Here is a 20437-nt window from a genome sequence, read left to right on the forward strand (position 1 = left end):
GATAATAGATGTTGTGTTTAATTAAGCTATACATGCTTGAATTTTGTAGACACCTAATATTTAAAAATATAAGAATGAACTTGAATTAAGTATAAAAATCTTAGCTACCCTAAGCATATTACAAAGATTAAGACATATTTTATTGAACAAAGAGCTTTGGAGATAAAAGTACTCTTTATTTATTTCTTTGAGAAAAGAGTTTGTATACACATGTAGCCAAATAATTAATTATAAGTAAACTAATTACAAACCAATGGAACTAATAATAAATCCGGTATAAACTCAAATACAAATGACCAAATATGTCAAGTCTAGTTCAATGGTAATTGACACATACTTGTTTGAGGTTAGAGGTTCAAACTCTCGTACCCCAATCTATTATACTAGAGAAACCAAATATAAACTATAATATCTAAGAAAAAGGGATCAAAACGAGCAATAGTATTTGACATGCATATATCTCAAATTAAAAGGTTGTGAGTTCGAACCTCACATGTTGTATTAAAAAGAATAAAATCTAAGAAAAAGTGAGATTTAACTTTCAACTCTTCATTGTCTAAAAATAAAATTAGCTTAATTATTGAAATGAAATTAATATTTTTTTTTACAAAGAAATTGAAATATTTTAAAATTAATTATGCTTTGCCCGTGATTTCCATAATTATTGGATTTTGCTCAAACACCGGCTTTTCAATGCTTTTTTTTCTTTATTATTTTTTTTGTTTTGATTTATTTTATAGATTCCACCACAGTGGATCGTTATTTATTATAATGAACCCAAGAAATGGGGGCAAATTTTTCAAAATAATAAAATCAAAAAAGAAATTAAATTACAAAATAAAATAAAATAATAAAAGTCTTAAATAGGGTTCATTTCAAAAGTATTGACAAAAGTAGGGTAGTTTTGGTCAAAGTCTAAACTCGTGTACAATGTACACGTTCTACACGTGGAAGATGGCGTGGAAATCGTGGAAGAAGCGTGTACATTGTACACGCTTTAGGGTAAATCGTACACGATGTACACGAGTACAAAACTCGTGTACATCGTATACGATTCACCTTTTTTTTTTTATCTTATCTCTTTTAAACTATGAACAATTTTACCAACACAATTCGGAAAGTGGACTTAAAAATTTAAGTTCAATTATAAAAATTCAAATCGAGTTGATTGAAAAATAAACATTACAGAATATAGATAAGAATTCATGTACCAAATGGTCGTTGTCTTCTCTGACGACCTCCAAGACGAGGTTGAGGCCTATAAATATGTGATGCTGGATGATGAATTATATTATCGATATCTTGCTGCGTTACTTCAATAGGTGATAGTTGCGGATGAATTGAACTTGATGCGATATCCATATGAACTGCAGGTGTAGGAATCATAATAAAATCTGACTAAACTGGAGTAGTTGGAATTTGATCTTCAACTATTGGAGGCTCTTGGCTATTGAATATTATCATCTATAGGTGGTTGGCGTCTACGACGAGCACGCCTCCTCTCAAAGTTGGAAGAAACTAGTCTACTAATGCCCTTCCGAATGTTTGTACTTCGAATGAAGTTCTCACATAAAGAACCCAATTGCAGTATATTATGTTTTACTTCAATGTTCTGCACTTCACTGACAAAAAAATTCTAAAAAAAAGAAGCATATAAATTTAAATTAATATCATAAATAATTAAGTTAAGAAATGTAATACTCACCGTGTGATCGTAAAAAGCACCTTCATATCTAATGTATTTTCTCGTGACAGAACTGTACCAATCTAAATACTCAATTAAGGCAGTCGGCCTATCTGTTACATCACCAATTACACATCGGTCACGACGTTGACGCCACATTGTTATATTTGTTGCATGCCGGTGTTGCCAATCATGATCATGCTTTCCTCGCAAGTCTACTTTATATAATTGCGAGTCCGTATCACAATATGATGGAATAGTTTGTCTTAGCCCAAATTGTCGCAAGACCTGATTTGGTTAATGAAACTCGATAATATGTGTAGACACCGTATTTGGTCCGGCTCGCTTTCGTTTTTTTTTAATTTATTACTAATTTATTTATTATTTATTATTTATTATTTATTATTTATGTTTATTGATTTAGTTTAAAATAACATAATTTACTTTATTATAAAATTTAATGTAAAGTTTTAATTGAATCAAATTTTAAAATTAGATTTTATTTGAAAATAATTGATTTTTTTTAAATTGATTTTAAGATAAAAAAACAGTTCTCCCCTTTGATATCCCCTCCCCTTCTTCTCCTCCCTCTTTTTCTCTCTTCTCTTCCCCTTTTTCTTTTTTATCGTTAGTTTTAGGTGTATTTAAGGAGGGCTGCAGTGGGGAGGAAGGACAGACAGAACCCATACAGAGAAAATTCACTTCCTTCTTTCTCTCTACCATCACTTTCTCTTCCTCTTCACCCAGGCCGACAACCCCGACGATACACAGACTACACAAGTCCCCGGTGATCACAAGTTCAGACAACCTGCACCACAGTAGTCTGGCGCAAAGTTCAACAATCGATGCACGGATCATCGACCACTTGAATCCGACCTCGAGTGCTCCTTCACGGTTTCAGACTCGCGGGCACACCCAGAATTTCCTCACTGCAGTACGTGGTATAGAAAAAGGTTGTTTTAGAAATGATTTGATTTTTTTTATATTTGTTTTAAATAAGCTTGTTTTAAATTTGATATATATATATATTTTAAAATAAATTTGTCTTATGATTTGATAATTTTTAAAATAAGAAATATGATTTGATTATTTTTAAAATAAATTTGTTTTAAATATGATTTGATTATTTAAATTTTAAAAACAAGTAAGAAATATGATTTGATTATTTTTCAAATAAGAAATATGATTTGATTATTTTTGAAATAAGAAATATGATTTGATTATTTTTGAAATAAATTTGTTTTAAATATGATTTGATTATTTAAATTTTAAAAACAAGTTTGTTTTAAATGTTTTTTTTAAAGGAAGTTTGTTTGAGGAATTTCAAATCTAAAATAAAATAAATTTATTTTATTATTATTATTATTATTTTTCATTTTAGTATTATTATTATTTTTTTAAACATTTTTTTAAATAAAGATTTGTATTATAAAAAATAATACTAAGTTGTATCATATGGTGTTGGCATAGTGGTAGGTTACTTAGGAGTAATTCATATGTCTTTGGTTTGAGTCTTTGCTTGCTTAAATTAATGTTTTTTTTATATCATTATTTTACCAAACAACTATTTTAGATAAAATGTTTTTTTTAATATAAAAAAAACTTTCGTTTTTATAAGATTTCAAATCTTAAAACATTTATATAAAATATCAAGTGATATCTTAGGATGTTGGCACATTGGTAAGAAATTTATATATGGACTTTCACATCACAAGTTTAAGTCTTGATGGCCCCTACACTAAAATTATTTTTTTTATTTATTAATTTTTCTTTTCTACTAAATAATTATTTCGAAAATCCCAATAACAGAAATTGGATCTTTCCAATATTCTCGAGGTGATAATTTGTTTTTCTAATGGTCTTTGCGCCACTCATGCTTGTTGGTTCATATTTTATCGTAAAATATGAACCAATAAATTTGGGACATTTAAAATCAAACACAAAAGTATTTTTCTTTTTGGAGCAAAGTATAATAGGATAATTTTTTACAAAATATGGTACCGTTTTCGAACGGGTGTCGTAGGGTGCTAACACATTCCCTACGCTCAACCGACTCCCGAACCAAAAAAAATTGTTTTTCGTAGACCAAGTTTTTAAAATAGGTGACCAATCACACCTCGTAGATGATTGGTGGCGACTCCAAACCCTAATCTCGAAAGAGACCCTTCAGGGGATGATGTCGGCCGCTCCGCGTCGTGATGACGTTGCGACAGCTTGGCGACTCCACTGGGGACTTTTAGAGAGTCAAGCCATTATTTTTGTTATTTATTATCTTATTATATTTCTTTTTTTTTTCCTCCTTTCTTGTTCGCTTTGTTTTTTTTTTTAATTTGGTTTGACATCATATGCATCTCGCACAAGTACACAAGCCTCCTACCCGGGCTTTACCTTTAAGATTAGATCGGGGACTGAGTAGTGTGACCTTCGTGGAATTTCGGTTCCCGTGCAGGCGCATGAAATTCTCCACTCAAGTTGACCATACCGCGCAAGCGTATGGAAGATTTGTGGGTCGCTTCCCTCTAGGTTGTGTAGGTATTAACTTTACACTCATTTTAGCATCAGATTTCTGCTATTTTTTTTTGTTTAGTTTGTTTCTGTTGGTGTTAAGAAAGTGATTTGTTTAAAAGAGTCTCATACATTCTCTCACTTAATAATCGTTTTTTTACAACAATAAAAAAAAGAGTTTCGCAACTTTCCCTTTAAATTTATTTTCTTTCAATTTTACCAAAATTGACCTAAGTCTTAAATCATTAATATTGACAGTAAATTAAAGCATGAGTTCCAGTAAGGTTCCTACCCAAGAGTGGAGAGAGCAAGACCAAGAAATTGTCCGTCAATGGTCAGAGAACATGCAACATACTCATGGTGACGCATTATCACAGAATGTAATCATGCCATTTCAAAATGTAACGTTTCCAGAAAATCAGTTGGATACCTTGAAACGTTTATGGGAGGGTTTAAGACCAGATAGAAAGACCCAGTTCATAAAAAAATATGGCCACATAGCGCAACTCCTGTACGTGCGAGTAAACTTCTCAGTGTTGAGAGCATTAGTTCAACATTGGGATCCGGCATATAGATGCTTTACTTTTAGCTCAATGGATATAACCCCAACTATCGAGGAATACCACACCCTCTTACAAATACCACTGCAAGAGAAAATTGAGGTTTATTCCTATGATGGTGGGTTTACATTGAAAAGGGCAGTATCGCTGCTTGTAGGGAAGATATCTGCTGGTGAGATTGAAAAACATGTGAAAAGGAAGGGAGAAAACACATGCTTACCGATAGAATATATCCTGAGTCTTCAGCAGAGGTTCGTTAATGAAGAAAGGGAGCTATCGCTATTAGCTCTATGCTTATTTAACTTGGTTTTATTCCCTAAAGTTAGTGGGTACGTTGAAGAGCGGGTGGTCAAGCTATTTGTCAAGGTAGAAATGGGGGTTAATCTCGTAATACCCATCCTGGCAGAAACCTTCCGAGCACTAAATTTTTGCAGATGGCGAGGAGTAGGGAAATTTATAGGCTGTGCTCAGCTGCTATACATTTGGATCCTCAGCCATATAAATTGTCCACCAGAGTTCAAGTGTCCTCAGGTCAAATTTTCAAGATCGTGGAGTAGATTACAAAATCCCATGCTTGAATTCAACCAAGCAGATTGGAGTCAAATTCACCCAGGAAAAGAAGAGTGGAGCATTTTCTTTGCAGGACTAAGGCCAGAAGATGTGGAGTGGAGAACCCGATGGATGTCAACCAAACCTATGATGTATAGGTGTGGTAAATTTCACAGTCTGCCGTTATTGGGTCCATGGGGATGTGTATCTTATGCCCCATTAATGGTACTGCGTCAGATATGGGTACGTCAGTTTATCCCCGCCACACATGACTTAAGAAACTCTGAATTTGCCTATGATATTGGGTTTTGCAAAAACAAAATTCAGGAGGTCGTAAAGGCGTGGAAGACGATTATCAGAATCCAAAGTGGCAATTACCACGATAATATATTTGAAGGATATGAACAGTGGCATTCGAGTAGAGGAAAAACTGTGGTTCTCCTACCAACCGACAAGGGCAAAGGAAAGCTAGAGGTTCCCACCAGGAGAATTCTTTCTGAAATGAGCCCAAATCAATCCACTCAGCGGAAGGTTCGCAGGATAGAATACGAGCTGCGAGAAGGGAACCCCACATCAGCTAAAGAAAGACTACAACTAGGATTCAATCAAAATCTACCTCGAAACATTGAGCTGGAATTACAGCAGGCAAGAAGGGAGGTCGATTGCCAGGGGAAAGAAAACAGACCGCTAGAAGTAGAGGTTCGGGACCCTAACAGAAGAAAGTAGGGAGAGAGCTCACAAGCAGCCTTGAGGGTGCGAAACAATCAAATATCACAACAAATGTCTTCTCTACAAACAGAAATCATGTCCCTTCGTGAAAAGGCCATTGTGCTGGAGGAGAAAGAAGTACAGTTAGCTCAATATGCTCAAGAAAATCAAAGATTAAGGGAAACTGTTCAGGCGCTTTCAAGCCGTCTCGACAAAACCCAGAATTCTGCTGATGGGTTAATGCATGATTATGCCCATATCAAGGAACAATACAACCAAATGGAGTATGAATTAGACCATGTGAGGCGCGATAACACATTGTTGCGTCATAATTCAGAACATGTACTCACCCAAGTCAGACAGGCAGCCCGTAGGGTAGATGGTTTAGCTGAAGAGGCACGAGCTCTCACATCTGCCATTGCCCCTACACAGCCGAATGGCAAAAGCACACTCAAGTTCTTGGGCAAACTTCGACGAGATCTAGAGCATTGGGGACAGTTTTATTGACACTCTGCTTTAATGTACTTTCAATTCCATGATTTAAGCATTGAGGTTCAAATTTGGCATAATTGTTGTTTTCTTGTAATCTTCATTTATTTATTTATCCAATTTATAATAAAGTCACGAACTTATTTATTTATGGTTTTCTTTCTCTTTCTTTTTGTCTTCTATTTTTCTAAAAAACAAAAGGGATTGTTCAAGATAGCTCGCTCACTGGCACCACATCGCACTTACCGTACCAGACGCAGGGCAAGATTAATGATAGAAGATCAAAAAGCCGAGCAGGAGAAAACAAGGAAAGATATCGAGGAGTTGCGAGAAAAGTTAGATGCCATCCTCCTTGCGTTGGAAAAAGGCAAAGCGGCTGCAGATCCTGCTACATCTAGCAACCCTGTCCATGAACTGCAAGAAACCCCGCCTTATCCACCTGGGTACGGTCCACCTCTTAGGCCAGTGGCAGAGGGTTTCATGCCACAATATACAACGTACAACCCTCTGTATGACGTCCCGGTTGGTCAGTATCCGCATCCTTTTGTTAAGGGAGCTCAGCAAATCCCAACCAATATCATTTTTCGAGAGCCCGAGCAAATGATGTCACCCCCTACAGTCCTTAACCTAGGCGATCTCCCAGCCAAGACAGACCCAGTCGGACAAAATGCCCCTAGTAACGAGAAGTTCGAAGTTCTGGAGGAAAGATTAAGAGCAATAGAGGGGACAAACGTTTTTGGCAACATCGATGCCTCACAATTGTGCTTGGTGTCTGGTTTAGTCATCCCTCCAAAATTCAAGGTGCCAGAGTTTGAGAAGTACAATGGTTCTTCTTGTCCTAAGAATCATCTTATAATGTACTGTAGGAAGATGGCAGCATACGTCCAAAATGACAAATTGTTGATACACTGCTTTCAAGATAGTTTATCTGGTCCGGCCTCTCGTTGGTACATGCAGTTAGATAGCTCTCATGTTGGCTCGTGGAAGAATCTGGCCGACTCCTTCCTAAAACAATATAAGCATAACATAGACATGGCTCCAGATCGCTTAGATTTACAGAGGATGGAGAAGAAGAGTACAAAGAGCTTTAAGGAGTATGCTAAAAGGTGGAGGGACACGGCAGCTCAAGTCCAACCTCCTTTAACAGATAAAGAGCTATCTGCCATGTTCATCAATACCCTAAAACATCCTTTCTATGATCGGATGATAGGAAGCGCTTCCACAAATTTCTCTAATATTATGACCATCGGAGAAAGGATCGAATACGGGGTTAGACATGGGCGAATAACTAGTACTGCCGATGAGCCATTGGCCGCAGAGAAGGCAAGTCATTCCAAGAAGAAGGAAGGTGAGGTGCAAATGGTGGGAGCAGACCGACACTCTTGGAAACAACAACCGTACCGTCAGACACCGCGATACTCTCCGTATTATTACTCAACGCCATACAGGTATAATCAACCATTTGTGAATAATGCAACTTCACATTACTCCCCTTATGCTTCCCAAAATTTTCGACCCCCGGCCAGTCAAAATTTCCAACCTACCCCAGCCAGTCAAAATTTTCAACCTAGGGGTCAGCAACATAATACATTCTATACTCAAGGGCAGCAGAATAATAGAGGGGCACGTAAACAGACCCAGTTTGACCCAATCCCCATGACTTATACTGAACTTCTGCCTCAGTTATTTTAAAATAATCAGCTGGCACCTGTACCTGTAGATCCGATCCAGCCTCCATACCCAAGATGGTATGATGCAAATGCTCGTTGTGACTATCACGTAGGAGCCATAGGGCATTCAACAGAGAACTGCACTGCATTGAAATACAGGGTTCAAGCTTTGATCAAGGCAGGTTGGTTGAACTTTAAAAAAGAAAATGGGCCTGATGTAAGTAAGAATCCACTGCCGAATCATCAGAATGTCCAAATAAATGCAATCGAATGCCAAGGGATCGAGTCGAAGAGTAAGGTTGCCGATATTACAACCCCTATGGAGGAACTATTAGAAATTCTCTTGGGCAGTGGATATATATCAGTGGAATACCTATGCCCAAAGTATAAAGGGTATGATGAAAGTCTGACGTGCCCGTTCCACGCTGGGGCAAAAGGTCACTCCCTAGAGCAATGCAACAGTTTCCGTATGAAAGTTCAAGAGTTGTTAGACTCAAAAATCCTTACTGTTGCAAATTCTCACCAGAAGAAACGGACAAATGTTGTGGAAGATATCTTGGTTGCTGAGGGCTCAAGTGATTCTATTAAACCAAAACCCCTCACCATCTTTTACCGTGAAAAGCCAGATGCACCTAGCTGCAGTCGGAAACCAATCACTATCACGGTCCCAGCTCCTTTCGAGTATAAAAGTTCCAAAGCAGTGCCTTGAAAATATGAGTGCAAGGTAACTGTAGGGCAAGATGTATCATCTCCTTCACTCCCAGTTGACAATATCACTAGAGTGGGAGGTTTGACACGAACTGGGAGATGTTATACACCGGATAGCCTGCTAAAGCGCGTGAATGAAACTACTAGTGAAAAGAATAAAGAAAAAGCAAGTGAGAAGAAGAAGGAGAAAGTGGAAGAGGATAAGAAAGGGAAGGCCAAACTCCACGAGGATGTCCATGATGAACTGGTGGAGGCAATTGTTGTAAAGGATGTAAGTCCTAAACAACCTGTGTCCGAGGAAGAGACTCAAGAGTTTCTGAAGCTAGTGAAGCAAAGTGAATACAAAGTTATTGAACAATTAGGTCGGACACCCGCAAAGATCTCTATATTATCTTTATTGTTATCCTCTGAAGCGCATCGGAATGCACTGTTAGAGGCCTTGAAACAGGCTTTTGTTTCACAAGACATCACAGTGGATAATTTGAGCAACGTTGTGGGGAATATAATGACATCTAGCTCCATCACTTTTACAAATGAGGAGATACCACCAGAGGGTACAGGACATACCAAAGCTCTCCACATCTCAGTTAAGTGTAAAAACTTCCTAATAGCAAAAGTCCTTGTGGACAATGGATCTTCTTTAAACATAATGCCAAGATCCACGCTAGAGAAGTTACCCGTTGATATGTCCCATATGAGACCTAGTACTGTGATAGTAAGAGCTTTCGATGGAGCTCGCAGCGCTTTTGTTGGGGATATTGAGATCCCGATCCAGATAGGTCCTTGCACCTTTGACAGAACATTTCAGGTTATGGACATCACATCAGCTTATAGTTTCTTGCTGGGGCGACCTAGGATACATTCGGCAGGAGCAGTTCCATCCACTTTACATCAGAAAATTAAGTTTGCGATTGACCAAAAGTTAGTGATCATATCGGGACAAGAAGACATTCTAGTCTCAAGGCTTGCTTCGATGCCATACGTTGAAGCAACAGAAGAAGCTTTTGAGTCTTCATTCCAATCATTCGAGATTGAAAATGCAACAACTTTACATGGAAAGTTTGGAAGACCTAAGTCACGACTTTTAGAGACCGCCTTTAAAGGAGACAATGAGAGCTTAGACAAACTGCTGAGGATGGCTAAGAATACAAAGAAGTTCGGGTTGGGGTATAAACTAAGTAGAGGCGACATCATTAGAGTGCGGAGTCTGGAAAAAGCAAAACGCCTCTCAAGATTTGAGAATGAGGAGCGTGATTACCCTAGGAGGATTGTTCCACCTCTCACCCACTCTTTCAGAAGTGCCGGGACAATCCATCAAGAGTACGATGAGAGCTCTGTAGTGGCAGCAGTGACAGAAGAAAGAGAGCAAGTCGGACCTTTTGTCTACCTGTGTCCAGACGGTTTCGAGCTGAGCAATTGGAGCGTGATAGAGCTACCGTCTTTTGTAAATAATAAATCAAAGTAATTGTCCATTTTTTTTCCTTCCCCTCATTTTCTTAATTAATTAAATTAATTTTCTATTTCATGTACATTCCATCCAGACCCATTATTTGTTTATAATTCTTTCATATCAATAAAGTTTGAGTTCATTCACTTTGTTTCCTTCCTCTACTATTTTCTGGGCCAATTTATTCATTTATTTCTGTTTCTTTTCTTTTCTCCTTTATTATGTCTTAAACAGTAATACTGAGATTGAATGCGATAATGATTCGAAATACGAGCTCGATACACCTATATACAATATCGAATCTGATGAGGAAATAGATGACGAGCCCTCTGCTGAGTTATTGATAATGCTAGAAGAAGAAGAAAAAATGTTGGGACCCCATGAAGAATTAACTGAGACACTTAACTTGGGATCACAAGCCGAAGCCAAAGAGATTAAAATAGGCACTCATATGTCTTCAGAGAGTCGCAAAAAGTTGATAGAGTTACTTCATGAGTATGCTGATGTTTTTGCTTGGTCCAATCAGGATATGCCTGGTTTAGATACAGACATCGTAGTGCACAAATTGCCGATCAACCCAGAGTTCATGCCGGTGAACAGAAGTTACCGGAAATGAGGCCAGATATGTTGATCAAGATAAAGGATGAAGTAAGGAAGCAAATCGATGTAGGGTTCCTTACGGTATCTAATTACCCTGAGTGGGTGGCAAACATTGTCCCTGTACCAAAGAAAAATGGACAAGTAAGAATGTGTGTTGATTATAGAGACTTGAATCGTGCAAGTCCAAAAGACAACTTCCCGCTTCCTCATATCGATGTGCTGGTTGATAATACTGCTGGGTTCTCAACCTTCTCCTTTATGGATGGGTTCTCAGGCTACAATCCGATCAAGATGGCACCCGAGGATCGTGAAAAAACCACATTCATTACGCTATGGGGAACTTTCTGCTACAAAGTTATGCCATTTGGGCTAAAAAATGCTGGGGCAACCTACCAGCGTGCCATGGTTACTCTCTTTCATGGCTTGATGCACAAAGAAATTGAAGTTTACGTGGATGATATGATTGCCAAGTCAAAACAGGGCGAGAAGCACACAACTATTTTAAGGAAGCTGTTTGATCGATTGAGGAAGTTCAAATTGAAACTCAATCCCAACAAATGCATATTTGGGGCAACCACTGGAAAACTCCTTGGTTTTGTAGTAAGCCAAGAAGGCATTAAAGTTGACCCGGATAAAGTCAAAGCAATCTTAGAGATGCCACCTCCACAGACGCAGAAAGAAGTCAGAGGATTTCTAGGACGACTCAACTACATCGCAAGGTTCATATCTCACTTAACAGCAACTTGCGAACCCATCTTTAAATTGCTCCGCAAGAACAACGATGGGGTATGGAGTGAAGATTGTCAAGCAGCATTCGATAAGATTAAGCAGTATTTGCAAGACCCCCCAATTCTTGTGCCACCAACTCCAGGACGACCCCTTATTTTGTATCTCACAGTGACTGAAAACTCAATGAGATGTGTACTAGGGCAGCATGATGATTCAGGCAGGAAAGAACAGGCTATATATTATTTAAGTAAGAAGTTCACCGATTGCGAGACTAGATACTCTCAAGTAGAAAAAACTTGTTGTGCTCTAGCTTGGGTTGCTCGACGTCTAAGACAATACATGTTGTATTATACCAAATGGCTCATTTCAAAGATGGAACCCATAAGGTACATTTTTGAAAAGCCGTCTCTCTCGTGTCGAATTGCAAGGTGGCAGGTCCTCTTGTCCGAATATGATATTGTTTATGTGACTCAAAAGGCTATTAAGGGGAGTGCTTTGGCCGACTACCTAGCTCAACAACCTATAAATGACTACATACCGGTAAAGTTCGATTTTCCAGATGAGTATATCTCCACCATAACTGCAAGTGAGGAAAGTTTAGACCCGCAAACTTGGACCATGATGTTTGATGGTGCCTTTAACGAGTTAGGTCATGGGATTGGGGCTATTTTGATATCACCAAAAGGGGAACTATACCCTCTTACCGCTAGATTATGTTTTGACTGCACACATAATATGGCCGAGTATGAAGCATGCTCGATGGGCGTCCAAGCTGCTGTTGATATGAAGGTTAAGAAACTTAAAGTTTTTGGGGATTCTATGCTAGTAATTCATCAACTAAGAGGAGAATGAGAAACAAGAGACGTTAAGTTGTTGCCTTACAAACAACTCATAACATAATTGTCACAAGAATTTGATGAAATCTCATTTGATTATTTGCCAAGAGAAAATAATCAAGTAGCAGATGCATTGGCAACATTAGCGGTGATGTTCAATTTAGAACTCAATGAGGATGTCCGTCCGATTAAAGTTGGGAGGAGAGATGTCCCAGCTTCTTGTATGAGCATTGAGGAAGAACCCGACGGTAACCCCTGGTTTCATGACATCAAGCAATATATAAAGAGTAAAGATTATCCACCAAATGCTTCAGAAAATGATAAGCGCACCCTTCGCAAGTTGGCAATGAAGTTTTTCTTAAACGGAGAGATACTGTACAAGAGAAACCATGACATGGTTCTCTTAAGGTGCGTCGAAGGAAGATATGCCAATAGGATTATGGAAGAAGTTCATGAAGGAGTGTGTGACACTCATGCAAATGGACACATGATGGCTAGACAAATTTTAAGAGCTGGCTATTACTGGCTAACTATAGAGACAGATTGTATTAAATATGCAAGAAAATGTCATAAATGTCAAATTTACTCGGACAAGACTCATGCTCCTGCTTCTCATTTGCATACTTTGACAGCTCCTTGGCCTTTCTCTATGTGGGGCATGGATGTGATAGGACCTATCGAACCTAAAGCATCAAATGGGCACCGATTCATTTTGGTAGCCATAGATTATTTTACTAAATGGGTAGAAGCAGCTTCTTACCGAGATGTGACAAAAGGAGTTGTAGTCAAATTTTTCAAGAAGGAAATTATTTGTCGTTATGGTCTTTCTGAAACCATAATTTCCGATAATGCAAGGAATTTGAACAACAAATTGATGAGTGAGCTCTGTGAGCAGTTTAAGATCAAACATCTCAACTCAACCCCTTATCGACCTAAGATGAATGGTGCAGTAGAAGCCGCCAATAAAAACATAAAAAGAATAGTTGAAAAGATGACTGTAACTTACAGAGACTGGCATGAAATGCTTCCATTTGCCTTACATGGTTACCGCACCTCAGTCCGTACTTCAACTGGGGCAACGCCATTTTCTTTAGTTTATGGTATGGAAGCTGTTCTCCCTATTGAAGTAGAAATTTCATCATTGAGAGTTATCATGGAAGCTAAGTTACAAGAGGCTGAGTGGGTCCAAAGACGTTATGAGCAGCTAAACTTTGTAGAAGAAAAGAGGTTGACGGCATTATGCAGAGGACAACTTTATCAAAGAAGAATGATGAAAGCCTATGACAAGAAGGTGCACCCAAGAAGGTTTAGAGAGGGAGATTTAGTTCTAAAAAGAATTCTCCCATTACAGAAAGATCATCGAGGCAAATGGACCCCAAATTATGAAGGACCATTTGTGGTGAAAAAGGCTTTCTCCGGAGGAGCACTAGTTCTGGCCAACATGGATGGCACTGAATTTTTAAATCCAGTCAACTCAGATCATGTTCGAAAATATTATGCATAGTTTATGATGTATTTCAAAAAATTTCACTTTGATCTCAGTATTATGCTTGAAAGGCAGTTTTGTGTATCCATTCTCTATTATAGCCTATAAATTTACACCACATCTTTGAGACGTGTGTCTCTTGTCATTTATAAAGTTTGGTCTCCATTCGTCTCTTTCTATATACGAAGGACGCTAGCTTTTTCACGTCTCCAAGGCTATGCGTTACTCGAAATCAAACATAAGGGCACAAGAAGCCCGAGGGACATTTTGTTCTCTAGAACATTGGGGCAAGTACGACATTACAAAGTTATCAGGGCAAAGTCGTCGTCCCATTTGTTCTGGTTACTCTCGATCCAGTTAAAAGGATTTTTGAAGGAAGGCGAAATGCGGTGATCGAGCTATCTGAACAATCCCAAGTTTTTATAAATGCAAGTGATTTCACTCTATTTTTGCATCCAAGACAAATTTTCCTATTATCATCATGCATCAAACGCACATTTCATGCACCGTTTCATGCGTCATTTCATGCATTTGCCTTGGAGAAGTCTCCAAAAAGCCTTATGGCAGAGAATTTTATGACGACTCATTTTTGCTCAAGCAAGCTTGTTTAGTTTTATGTTGGAACCCGATCAAAGATCGTGGTCGAAGCCTGTGTCAAGCCAGGTCCGTCACTTTTTAGTTTTCTGTTGGTTAAATCGAACCCGATCAAAGATCGTGGTCGAAGCCTGTGTCAAGCCAGGTCCGTTTCTTTTTAGTTTTTTGTTGGTTAAATCGAACCCGATAGATCGTGGTCGAAGCCTGTGTCAAGCCAGGTCCGCTGCCTTTTAGCTTTCTGTTGGTTAAATCGAACCCGATAGATTGTGGTCGAAGCCTGTGTCAAGCCAGGTCCGTTGCCTTTTAGTTTTCTGTTGGTTAAATCGAACCCGATCAAAGATCGTGGTTGAAGCCTGTGTCAAGCCAGGTCCGTTTCCTTTTAGTTTTTTGTTGGTTAAATCGAACCCGATATATCGTGGTCGAAGCCTGTGTCAAGCCAGGTCCGTCACTTTTTAGTTTTCTGTTGGTTAAATCGAACCCGATCAAAAATCGTGGTCGAAGCCTGTGTCAAGCCAGGTCCGTTTCTTTTTAGTTTTTTGTTGGTTAAATCGAACCCGATATATCATGGTCGAAGCCTGTGTCAAGCCGGGTCCGTTGCCTTTTAGCTTTCTGTTGGTTAAATCGAACCCGATAGATCGTGGTCGAAGCCTGTGTCAAGCCAGGTTCGTTGCCTTTTAGTTTTCTGTTGGTTAAATCGAACCCGATCAAAGATCGTGGTCGAAGCCTGTGTCAAGCTAGGTCCGTTTCCTTTTTAGTTTTCTGTTGGTTAAATCGAACCCGATAGATTGTGGTCGAAGCCTGTGTCAAGCCAGGTCCGTTGTTTTTTTTTTTCCTCGCCTTCCCAATACTCTGTCTTTTGCCTTTGTCTACCCTTTTTCTGCAAGAATACACAAAGGGGGGCAAGCTGTAGACACCGTATTTGGTCCGGCTCGCTTTCGTTTTTTTTTTTAATTTATTACTAATTTATTTATTATTTATGTTTATTGATTTAGTTTAAAATAACATAATTTACTTTATTATAAAATTTAATGTAAAGTTTTAATTGAATCAAATTTTAAAATTAGATTTTATTTGAAAATAATTGGTTTTTTTTAAATTGATTTTAAGATAAAAAAAACAGTTCTCCCCTTTGATTTTTTCTTTCATACGTGTATCCCCTCCCCTTCTTCTCCTCCCTCTTTTTCTCTCTTCTCTTCCCCCTTTTTCTTTTTTATCGTTAGTTTTAGCTGTATTTAAGGAGGGCTGCAGTGGGGAGGAAGGACAGACAGAACCCATACAGAGAAGAATTCACTTCCTTCTTTCTCTCTACCATCACCTTCTCTTCCTCTTCACCCAGGCCGGCAACCCCGACGATACACAGACTACACAAGTCCCCGGTGATCACAAGTTCAGACAATCTGCACCACAGTAGTCTGGCGCAAAGTTCAACAATCGACGCACGGATCATCGACCACCTGAATCCGACCTCGAATGCTCCTTCACGATTTCAGACCCGCGGGCACACCCAGAATTTCCTCACTGCAGTACGTGGTATAGAAAAAGGTTGTTTTAGAAATGATTTGATTTTTTTTTATATTTGTTTTAAATAAGCTTGTTTTAAATTTTATATATATATATATATATATTTTAAAATAAATTTGTCTAAATATGATTTGATAATTTTTAAAATAAGAAATATGATTTGATTATTTTTAAAATAAATTTGTTTTAAATATGATTTGATTATTTAAATTTTAAAAACAAGTAAGAAATATGATTTGATTATTTTTGAAATAAGAAATATGATTTGATTATTTTTGAAATAAATTTGTTTTAAATATGATTTGATTATTTAAATTTTAAAAACAAGTTTGTTTTAAATGTTTTTTTTAAAGGAAGTTTGTTAGAGGAATTTCAAATCTAAAATAAAATAAATTTATTTTATTATTATTATTATTATTATTATTTTTCATTTTAGTATTATTATTATTTTTTTTAAACATTTTTTTAAATAAAGATTTGTATGATAAGAAATAATACTAAGTTGTATCATATGGTGTCGGCATAGTGGTAAGTTACTAAGGAGTAATTCACATGTCTTTGGTTCGAGTCTTTGTTTGCTTAAATTAATGTGTTTTTTTATATCATTATTTTACCAAACAACTATTTTAGATAAAATGTTTTTTTTAATATAAAAAAAACTTTCGTTTTTATAAGATTTCAAATCTTAAAACATTTATATAAAATATTAAGTGATATCTTTGGATGTTGGCACATTGGTAAGAAATTTATATATGGACTTTCACATCACAAGTTCAAGTCTTGATAATTTGTTTTTCTAATGGTCTTTGCGCCACTCATGCTTATGAACCAAAGTATAATAGGATAATTTTTTACAAAATATGGTACCGTTTTCGAACGGGTGTCGTAGGGTGCTAACACCTTCCCTACGCTCAACCGACTCCCGAACCAAAATCTGTTTTTCGTAGACCAAGTTTTTAAGCATAAGTAGTAAATAAAATACAAATTTTACCTCACTGGACATAAGTCGATCAAAACATATGCGATATTGGATCAACATATTTGTGGATTGCTCAGAAGCAATTAAAACTCCATTCCATCTACAAGTTTATGAAATGAATGAGTTTTAAGTATATAACATATAGTTTATTATATAAATTTTGAGTATATAACATAGGAAAAAATAAACTCACCGGGCACTAAGAGGACGTCCTACGTATTGATCAGGAGTCACTAAATGGTGTTGTGGAGCAATGACGAGAAATCTATCCCAAGCCCATACTTGCAAAAGTATCAGTGTGGTCCTGCTATTTCTAAAGCATCAGATCGACTAGCTCGACACAATTCTCGATACAACCATGCATGACATCACTACCCCAGGAAAACTGTCCAGCTGTCTCAAAATCCGTTAGGAGAGGAAGAAGCATGAGATGCACAAATGTGTTAGACTTAGCAGCAAACAGAAACCCTTCTACAAGCTGCATAATGTACGCTCTGGTATATCTTTGTATTGTAATTTCATCAGCATCTTGTGGTAATTCAGTGAATTGTGATGCTAACCATGAAATATTCAATCTAGACCCCTTAAGTTGAGTAGGTCGGACTCCTAGTAAATTCTCACACATCATAATCCAATCATATTGCAAAAATCCAATAATGGGTTCTCCATCAATCGGTAGCCCAAATTGAACTGCAACATCCTGTAATGTAATTGTTAACTCTCCACCACGCATATGAAATGAATGTGTTTCTTGCCTCCACCGCTCAACTAAAACTGTGATAAGATGTCAGTTTAACTATATGAATCCTATTTGAGCAACTCCCCAAAAGCTAGATTGTTCTAAATATGGAATCATACGTGGATCTAAAGTAATGTTGCAACAAACTACAGCCTCTCGTCATCGACAATTCAAAATTACCGTAGATCCAGTATCCCATATATCTTGTGACCGATGTGTACGTTTTAAATATAATTGGGTTGGATCTATAGATCTTGGATCCATATTTAATGCTGAATATAACAAACAATGAATATATTACGAGTTGTCATGCATAATTAAATATAAATAACATAGTCCAAACATGTTATACATTATTATAGTCCAAACACTCCAAGCAATATGACATAATACATACATGTTATACGCTAATAGTCCAATCACAAACAACATAACATACTACAAACATGTTATACGCTAATAGTCAAAACACTCCAAACATTCCATGTTGATAGTGAGAATCACGTAATCCCATATGCTTCCACCTGTAAGTATAAAATAATATAATCAAATTCAGTATTAATGAAATGTCACTAATAATTACGGGAAGTTGAAAAAAAAAGAAGACCTTATCCATCCATGTGCCTAGAAGAAGAGGCGCTCGAATTACGAGTTGGACAAGTGCGTTTGTTGTCCTTGACCCTTGCATAGTTCACAATGAATCTTTGTTCCCGCCTCCCGCCAATCCATCTCATTGTGAATGCGCGTGGTCTTTGGACGACCATGCTCTCTTACTAAATTCGGATTAGGATGAATGATATCAAATTTTGCTTCTAGCCAGTAGTCCTTATGTTGTATAGGGTGAAATTAAGATTCATAAGAACGTTGATATTTTGACAATCTATACAATTTCTCAACAAAAGGCATATGTTTCAAACGAATACTTTTGCAAACTGCAATCACATGAGAGCAAGGTATTTTGAATGATTGTCATTTATTGCAAGTACATGTATTGTCTGTCAAACAAACTATTTGAGTATGTTGACCCTTGTAAGGAGATAATATATTTATTCCAGTTTCAACATGAAAAGTTTTTGTGCTTCAGTCAATAGATGTCACTGAATGTGAAGATGCTCTTTTTTCCCACCTCTTGAGTCTATTTAAAGCATATAGCGTATATTATTCACCACGCGCTAATGCCTCATTAATCTCTTCTCTACGTTTCTCAAAATATGCAATCGTTTGATAACACGTGAACTTAACCAATGCAGTGATAGCCAACATTCTAGCTCCCTTAAAAACACCATTAATAGATTTTGCTAAGTTAGTTGTCATCCACCATAACGAAACCCTTTGTCATGCGATTGTGTCTATTTTTCTGTATTCATATGGGCGAAAAATTCAATACAATCTGGACTTAGTTCTTCCAACTCTTTCATATAATTTTCAAATTTACTCTTCTGATGTTGACACCTCGTACGATACACCAAATCTTTCAATTGCCTCGATTTATACTTTTTATTGAAGTTACTTGCCACGTGACGAAGACAATAACGATGATGTGCGATCGATTCACTCCAACCATTCTCCTAATTTCTCACTGCCGCTAGAATAGCTTTATGTTTATCAGATATTAAACAAATACCCTCTCGTTGGGTAACCAATGTTCTTAAAGCACACAAAAACCACGACCAACTAAAAGTATTTTCCATTTCAACAATAGCAAATTCAAGAGGAAACATATGTCCGTCAGTGTTAACGGATGTGACTATAAGTAACGTCCCTTTATATTTGCCATACAAGTGTGTACCATCTATTTGAATTAATGGTCTACAGTATTTGAACCCTCCAATTGCAGGACTGAACGACCAAAAATAAGATTTCCAGGAGCATGCGAGGGTATCAAATCCCATATAACTTGAGTTCCTGCATTGTAATATAAGGAAGTTCCTCGTATGATTTCTCCCAATCACCAAAAACTTTAACTAGTGCTTTTCTTTTAGCTTGCCACACACGTCTATAGTTCACATTATATCCAAAATCTTTTTTGATAATTTCCTGCAGTGTAACTATAAACGTACTAGGATCACGTCGTATAGTATTTTGAATTTCGTTACAGATTAAATCTGAATCCAATTGTGCGTGATCCTGTGTGACCTCCCAATATAAACATGAATGAAGTTTCTCAACTATGGTGATTTCAAACATTCCATGGGTTTTACGTCTACTAGCACGAAGTCTCCACTTGCAACCTTCATTCCATTGTTTGCATTTCACATACCAAATATCTTGGTTTGATTCTGACACAAATATTTGGCAATGCTGTGCAACACAATATTTTTTTACTGCAAGCTGTACATCTTTTTTGTACAACCAATAAATAATATATAATAGTACAAAACAATGATAAAAAATATAACTTAAAAAAAAGTCATACCAAAAAAGTCCAAAAAATCTAACACGTTCCTAAACAATATTAAAAAATCAAGTATGTAAGTAACACACTACTCGTACAAAAATATTACAAAAAACAGATACTATATTACAAAATAAAAAAAAAACAGCAAGCATATTGTGAAAAAAGAAAGAAACAAAGAAGATGCAAACCGGAGTTCTACTGATGGCAGCAACTTCTGGCGCATGTAGGGTTTGAG

The 20437-nt window shown here is 37.1% G+C and overlaps 1 pseudogene; it reads right to left on the bottom strand.

Moving 5' to 3' along the window:
- Positions 1 to 1447: 1447 nt before the first annotated feature.
- Positions 1448 to 18068, bottom strand: LOC148210469 (serine/threonine-protein phosphatase 7 long form homolog; annotated as a pseudogene).
- Positions 18069 to 20437: the final 2369 nt, after the last annotated feature.

This window comes from Momordica charantia, assembly GCF_013281855.1.
Source record: "Momordica charantia cultivar OHB3-1 chromosome 7 unlocalized genomic scaffold, Mcharantia_2.0 BLBB01000007.1, whole genome shotgun sequence".
NCBI classification, from domain to species: domain Eukaryota; kingdom Viridiplantae; phylum Streptophyta; class Magnoliopsida; order Cucurbitales; family Cucurbitaceae; genus Momordica; species Momordica charantia.